We start from the raw sequence: 8,901 nt of genomic DNA on the forward strand, positions 1-8,901 counted from the left end.
AAGGGGCTGCTGGCACCACCTGAAGGAGAGGAGGGGCAGGAGGAGCCGGGACTGGAGTAGATGCTGGTAGAGTACAGTAGCCTCAGTGGACATCACCGCTCCGGGACTGGACTAGATGCTGGTGGAAACGGTATGTGTAGATGTGACGGGGACACCACTTGAAGGAAAGGCGCAGTTTGTGAGTAGGTGAGTATGCCTGTCACAATTATTACATAATCGCAATTATTTTAGATAATCGCAGTTGTTTTTTGCGTAATCGTAATCATTTCCATTTTAAATGTTCTTATGTTTTAAAAAAATGACAAATAGTGGAAATAGCAGATCGACAAGCTCAAAACGCATCGCCTCCCGATGGGTTTTGAGCTTGTACATCAGCTATTTCCACTATTAATGTTTTATTTTATGTGTTGTCATATCTGCCCTGTGCAACTTTTGTTTTACGGAGGCTAAAGGCCAACCAGAAATTTAATTTGTATTCATAATGTTCCAACAATGTTCAACGACAGAAACACAATTATCGTTAATCGCAATTATTTGATTGACAATTAATCGTCAAGTAAAATGTCATAATCGTGACAGCCCTGTTTGTGAGTTGATTTGGTGTTGATATTATTCTTCACAAGGTGAGTGATCTGTGAAATATGCAGGGTTAGAGGATGCGTCTGATGTCAGTGCGTCGTGATAGGATCAGGTTGGCTGATGCCAGGATGTGTATTTGCCTCTGGGGCACACTGTTGCTCCGATTGTATGTTGTTTGTGATATTGATAGGTCGTTTAATGTTAAGTTGAGGTTAAATTTAAGAGGTGGTTGTTGACTTTTTATTCTGTTGGCTGATGACTTGATAGGGTTCTGACTTTGAATATCAGGTAGTAATAGTCTTATTAGAAATTCTGTTGGCTGACGACTTGATAGGGATCTGACTTTTAACATCAAGTAGTAATAGTCGTATTAGAAATGCGTGTTGTGGTTCAGGAAATGCACCCCCCCCCCCCCCCCAAAAAAAACAAAAAACAAAAAAACATTTGTCTATCTATGTGATTGTCTCTAGCCCTGGCGTCTGGCGGGGTCAGGCTTTAGGTAGCGTCTTGCACCTGAGCTTTTCTGTTGACTAACAACTTTCTAGGTTTTGACTTTTAACATCAAGTATTAATAGTCGTATTAGAAATGCGTCGTGTTGTTCAGGAAATGCACCCCCCCCCCAAAAAAAAAAACAAAAAAACATTTGTCTGTCTATGTGATTGTGTCTAGCCCTGGCGTCTGGCGGGGTCAGGCTTTAGGTAGCGTCTTGCACCTGAGCGTTTAGCGTCTGTCAGTGTCTGTCTGTTTGTTTGTCTATCCATGGGGCGCCTGGGTGTGGTAGAGGTAAACACACTCTCCCACCACCGCAGCAGAAAGCTGGGTTCAACACCCAGCAGTAACGGCGGTGCCTCCAACTTGGCCGGGCGCTCCATCAAACACAATTGGCCGTGTTTACGGGTGGTAACTTAATCTGACGCTGGATCAAGTGACCGTCCTCTTTGCTGCACTGCAGAAGCTACTGGCAAGTGTGTATGGGAGGATGCACACAGTAGTTTATACCTCTCTCCAGCTGTGGTGGTGGTGCCAGCAACAGGGACTTAAGGACACTTGGGGACAATTGGGAATTGGCGATGACTAAATTGGGATCTCCTCCTAGGATTGTCACCTTGTCGTTGGTGGAGGAGCTTGCGTTATCCCAGTGACCCAGAGAGCTAAGCTCCTGGCAGGTGCCACCATGCCAGGCAGCTCAAAGGGTAAGGGATCAGACTAAGGACAATCCATAGTTAAAACAAACATGTTACAGAAACCAAAGCATTCCAGGGAGGAGGTACCAGCCACGACAACACCCTGTGCAAGGTAGACGCCCCTCCTGGGTAGGTTTGGGCATGAAATGGAATCTCCTGGACCCAAAAGAAACCATCAGAGATGGCCTGATATGTAAGAACTATATTATATTAACTGTTGTATGACTCATTATGCCAATATTCCTTTAGTATTGTTTATGATGTGTTCAGAACAGAGCTCTGCTGTGAAGGAAACTGGGGCAACACTTTACTAAAGGCTGGGTCTATAATGCATTCATAATGCACTTATAAGGCTTCATAACACACATTATAAATATTTATAATTATGCATAACAACTTACAACAAGGTTTATGAAGTATTATGAGTGCTGGTCATAATTCTTTATAAGCTTAGAGGAAAAGCACATTATTTATTTATTTCAAGGGCCTCCAAATTGATATATTTGCTAGCGGACCCCCATCTGAAAAGATATTGTGCCAAGGACCCCCATACAAGATTTGTTTCAAAAATCAGATCAGGCAGATCTATAAGCTCATGTGTCACATTGCGATGCCTTGTGAGCTTGTAGATCGGTTATTTTCAAATAGCCAATGTATGTGATATTAACTAATTTAGCTGGGGACCCCCCCGGAACCCCTTCAAGAATCCCTGGGGGTCCCCGGACCACAATTGGAGAACCACTGGCTTAGGGAACCCCTAAGGCAGAGTCTTTGCTTGAATAGTCATGGTTTAGTTTCTGCACCACCTTACAGTCCAAAAGGAAGTAGATAAAATAATTAAACCAGAGGGGTGGTGGGCAGTGGTGTAATGTACTGTAACGTTAAGTACATTTACTGTACTTAAGTAAAATTTTGAAGTATTTTTACTTTACTGGAGTATTTCCAATTTTCAGTACTTTTACTTCTACTCCACTACACCTCAGAGACAAATATTGTACTTTTTACTCTACACTACACTACAGTTATTTGAAAACTTTAGTTACTTTGTAGATTTTGATTATTATTACAAAACATACATTACCCACTTCAGCCCTATATACATTTCGACCATTTGAAAATAGCCGATCTACAAGCTCACAATGCATTGTGAGCTTGTAGAGCTGCTATTTTCAAAAGATTTTTATACATTTTAAAACTTTGTGAAATGGGACATTCTGCATAATGAGTACTTTCTACTTTTGGTACATTTTGATATGAATACTTTTGTACTTTTAACTCTAGTAGCCTACATTTTGACTACTTTTTCCACCGTTGTTGGGAGGGACAATGCAGGACTTGCATTGTAAACTAAATTGAGTAAATGTCCTGGTTTTCTGTTCACCCTACAGGCTAGAGGAGACCAACAAGGCCCTGGAGGAGACAAAAGAAACATCTCACTGAGGAGCAGTTTGTCTGCTCTGAGCTGACGTCCACCCAGGAGAAGCTGTAGCCTACAGCACCGCTGACCAGGTGAGGAGTGGGCAGCCGCCCATCGCTTTTAATACCGTAGATTTAACTGACTGGGTCGCAGAGGAGACGGGGGGGCTGTCAACCAGTGTAAAATGATCCTAAAGATTAGTAGGAGTTGCAGTATGTTATGAACACTACAGAAATTCTCTCTGTCCTCTGGGCCTAAAACGCTTGGTCTTGGAATGGAACAGCAGGCCTTTTACAGCTAATTTCTTTCTACAAACCTCTTGTTTTCCCTTGATGACGACCATCGATTATAGCAGTGGTTCCCAAACTGGGGGTCCCCGAATTATTTTGGGGGGGGGCTACTCCTAGATGATAAGCTTAATGTGCAACATTGTTTTCTCACTCAACAGTAAACAAACCAACATGCAGTATAAGTGTGTACAGGGTATCTGCACATTTCTAAAGTGACAATGTAGGGACTTTTAAGACCCTTTTAATACCAAATTGTAAAATATTATGTAAGAAAGAGGAACCAAGTAAATGTAATGCCTACAATTCCTAGTGCTTGTCAAGGTGGGGGGTCCCCAGTAAAAAATATGATTATTTTGGGGAGTCACAGCCAGAAATGTTTGGAAACCCTTGGTTTTACCTTTTTTTTACTTGGTTTAGACAGACGATGGTTTAACCAATTTAGACCTGAGGCAATTCTAAAACGCCTTCTAACTGAAGTTTTCTGATTTAAAAAGAAAATAATAATGATTATGATGATGTATAGCCTGCCCTACACAATCACTATAAAGAAAACTATAATTGTTTTTCTACTGCGACATGTTGTGTTGCTATAAGCATTAAGACAAAAAAGTTAAGAGATGCAGTTATGTAAATGTTTCTGACTTTATGCGCCTCAACACAGCAGCAACGAGAAAGATAATCCCAGTCTGACTTACCAGGAGCAACACTTTTCTCTCATCAGACCATACAGGAACGGGTGTGCAATCAATCACAAAGTAGATTTGTTAGCAATCATTCACTGTAGTAATTATTCTGCTGTAAATGACCTTAATGTGATGTTGTGTGTTTGTCCCCTCCAGCTGCTGAATACAGCCCATGTCAGTACCAGTGATGTGTCAGGACTCTATGCTAAGCTGAACAGGGAGAAAGAGGTGATACTCAATTCTTTGTTTTCAGATGGATTTCTTCATATTTTTGTTTCTGTGGATTGAACATCAGAGTGCATTCTAGCTGATTTTATTTAGGTTGCAGTAAGACAATCCAGTAATCTATTTTCATATTTATTTTTTAACCTCCAGGTGGAGCACCAGAATAGTCAGCCAGAGCTCCTTATCCAGGCGTAATCTCAAAACTTGACTACTGTAACTCCCTCCTTACTGGCCTCCCGACATGCTTCACTTAAGCCCCTCCAAATGATCCAGAATGCCGCAGCACGCCCGGTCTTCAACCAGCCAAAATGTTCACGTCTCGCACATTTTCCCGCTCCCTCCAATGGCTCCCAGTTGCTGTTTGCCTACAAGGCAACCAAAGGCATGGCACCACTATACCTTCAAAGCCTGATCCAAACCTACAACCCCTCTTGCTCACTCAGATCAGCTAACGCAGGAAAGCTGTCTGAACCTTTCTTAAAACCCCCGGGACGACGCTCCACACATCCCAGACTCTTCTCCCTCTGGCTCCCAAACTGTGGAACAAACTCACCATTGCAGTTAGAACTGCAGACTCACTCCAAAGGTGGGAGTGAGGTAGAGTCTCCACCTCCCCCCTAGCACCCCCTAGCGCTTTACTCTCCCTGTACCTCTTCCTGCCACCTTTTGCCTCCCTTGATGCTAGCCACTGACCAAGACATGGCTACCTTGCTTGCAGATATATCTTGGTTATTCGTTCTCATGTTTTTGTTACTTAGGCTTGTTTTTCTTGACAATGTTAAGACTGTAATTTAGATAGCAGGTTATTGAAACAGATGCTAGGTTCATTATTTACCTGGTATCACATAGTTTCATTGTACAGATTATTATTTTTGTTACTATATTGTTTAGACTGATGCTAGGATCTTGGTTTACCTGTTATCCTAGTTTACTGAGGCACTACTGTTTCTGCATTTGTATGTGTTACTGTTTACCTTGCCTATTGTAAGTTGCTCTGGATGACAGCGTCTGCTAAATGCCTAAATAAGTCATTGTAATATTGAAGCAATTCAAACCGTGTTTTAATATCTTCTCATGCACTTTTAAAGAAGCATCATTCCAATCCATATACAACTCAGACATTGTATGTCTTGATTAATTGAATACATAGGACCACAATGGAAACAAATCCTCAGGGCTTTTTGTGTTATTGTATAACTGTACCTTTTTTGCAAACTGTTAAACCTTCGGGGTCGAGACACCGGCCCTTGACCTTTTGGGATAGTGTTAATGTTGGAAATTCGTGTACAAGAGTCGGGTAGTAAATTATTATGGACAGGAGGTGGCGGTGTTGCACACATTACGCCTAATGGTGTTGGGCAAATTGCATTGATTCCAAGACACTGAATGGAGTTGAATACTTAAGTAACCATCTAATCAGGTTATTCCATAAGATGGGTGCTAATGGAGTTGTTTTCACCTTATGACCCACACAAAGTACATAATACTTGTATAACGAGACAATAAGGAAGAAACCAGACTCAGCACAGGCAGCCATTGGGTATAATGAAACATCTTGTATTCAGATCAGAGAGAAATTAGAAGGTTACAGTATCACAGGTATGGTCCGCATCATCGGTCGGCATCTCTCTGTAGTGTAACAGAGAAAGCACTAGCTTTTAACAGTGTCCAGTAACATAAACATATGACATCATAGGATGTGACATAGATGAGGTTCCGGGCGAAGGTGGACTTCTCGGATTGGATGAGACTGATGATTACGTCGTCGTCAGATGAGTATGATGATGGTAGATGATGAAGATGGTAATGATGGTGTGACAGTTTATCTCTGGACAACAGCGTCCCCATGTCTGGGACAACACATTTGACATCGGCTGACCTGTCACTGGTCAGGGATGGCTTGGTGACACTAAGGAAGACAGCTGTAGAAAAGAGAACATCCAGATACCGTGCTCCCAAAACAATAGATAGCAGAGAAAGCCTGCAGCATGAGTTTGACCTTGGCTGGCAGACAGAGGGACTAGTAGTAGAGAGTACATTTAACATGACTGTATGACAGGCCCATATGAGACCATAATTAATAGGACATTTTAACCAGGTTAATGGACCCTAGACACATTATGATAATTAAGATAAGAGATCAAATAACTCTATCAAGCCTACATCTTATCATGATTTGGATAGGGTCAAAGGGCAAGCTGATTGTACCTTGTGACATTATTCAAAACCAAGACACAGACAGGCAAAGATTTAAATGACTTAAGGGCAAAAATAAATGGTTAGTTAGATAACATACACATTTATACTACTTAAAAAGGACTGTATAATTTATTAATTTATTCAAATAGGAAGCAAAACATGGTTATATTTCATAAAATTCCAAGACACTCCACACAACAAAGTTTTCCCTTTGCATCTTTGCAAATAACTTTATAATTCAAAAAAAAATCTCAGCTAATGTCACCGTCCCAAGCAAACCTTTTCAACATGTTTTGTTTAGCCAATTTTAGCACAGTCAATGACCCATGGCAGCCGAGAGATAGAGCGAGATGAAACTCACCAGTCTGCAAGTTTTCATATTGAAATCTGACAAGAAACCTACGTCTCCGGTCAAAGTTGATTCTGTACACGTTCAGAAATAGAAAAGTTACCTCCTTGTAGTGAAGCTGCGGTCCATGCGCTCTTATCAAGTATAAGTATTTAAAATGGAACGGGACACTTCTGAACCCTATGTAAATTTGTACATCACTTTACACTTTATTTTGGGAAAAAACTTACGTGATATAGTCTTAAAACTCAAGAAATACTTCCTGATTGCATGTAGGCATGTGGGCATCAAACATCTGTCTATCCAAGACATAAGTTGAAATCTGTAGGATGAATGGAAATAAAATTTACTGTTTGGCAGAGTTTAAAACAATTTGGCATGGCAGTAGCCTACAGTTGACTGTAGTATGAAATGGTTTAAAACAATTTGGAACCAAATATAAAATTAAAGTTTAGCCCTGTATGTACAATTGTATGTACAATTAGCAGGTATTGTGACCTTATTGTTGTCCAGGAATTGGATTAATGGGGTGGCTTACATGACTCCCAAACTGGGGGTCCCCGAATTATTTTGGGGGGGGGGCTACTCCTAGATGATAAGCTTAATGTGCAACATTGTTTTCTCACTCAACAGTAAACCAACCAACATGCAGCCCTATATTCCCTCAGCCCTATGTTCCCCCATATCAATTTAGACCCTATGTTCCCTCAGGCTTATTTAAAAATAATAAGGTAAAACCGCTGGCAGTGGCGGATGAATTAATTAATTAATACCTGGCAATGAATGTGTTAATACCTTACAGAAAGCCCAAATATTTAAATGTTTAAAAAGTGTCCCACTCCGATCAACTATTAATGTTATTAGTCAGAAATCTCGGCCGTCAGTGACACTTATAATCGGGGTTCCTACACGTTCCATTTCAAAATTCCATACTTTCCAGATTCAAATTTCCAGAATTCTCTATTGATTCTTCAGACCATATTTGACATACAAGTATAATAGCTACATGTAGATGCTTATTATGTAACAAAATAGTTTTAAAATCCAACTTTACTGATATACCGATATACCTTCAACCCCTACAGTAACAGGGATGTTCATGTACAATTGACCAGTGAACTAGAAAGGAGAACTAAAGTCTATTGACATTGCTTTATTGGCTGTTTAATAAATGACTATAAATAAAGACACTCCTACACAGAAAGTTTGTGTCTATCTAAGGCTAAAGGATACCTTTATGGCTTCCTTATCGTTTCCTTTATGGCTGTGTTCGTTGTCATTTCAATAGACACTGTGAATAGACTGTGACACAGAGCTTTTTTCCCCAATTCATTTTCGGTTCTTATATGTATATGTATATGTATATGTATATATATGTATATACATACATACATATACATATATATGTGTATGTGTATATATATATAATATATATATGTGTGTATGTGTATATATGTGTATATATATATATATGTGTGTGTGTGTGTATATATGTATATATATATATATATATATGTGTGTGTGTGTGTGTGTGTGTATGGGACAATGAGTATACTGTAGATAGCACTGCACCGGTTAGTTTGTGTCTTCGGCATAGATGTTTGACAGTGGAAACTCGTCAAACTTTTCTGTGTATGAGTGACTTTATTTATAGTCATTTATTAAACAGTGTTGATATGATTGACCTAATCTAACAGCCAATAAAGCAAAGTAAATAGAGTTTAGTTATCCTTTCTAGTTCACTGGTGAATTGTACATGAACATCCCTCCTGTTACTGTAGGGGTAATATAATAATGATATAAAGTGCTTACCGGGTGATTATTTATGGAGATGTACGGGCCTTAAACACGGAACTCCAAACACTATTTGGGGAAGTGTCCAAGGAAGGCTGTCATAGATACTCAATTGACATAATCAATAAAAATAAATGTATGACAGTCTTGATCCAAGGCAGGTTTCCTTTTGCAGAAAAG

This window comes from Gymnoscopelus braueri (assembly GCF_963280865.1).
Source record: "Gymnoscopelus braueri genome assembly, chromosome: 17".
NCBI classification, from domain to species: domain Eukaryota; kingdom Metazoa; phylum Chordata; class Actinopteri; order Myctophiformes; family Myctophidae; genus Gymnoscopelus; species Gymnoscopelus braueri.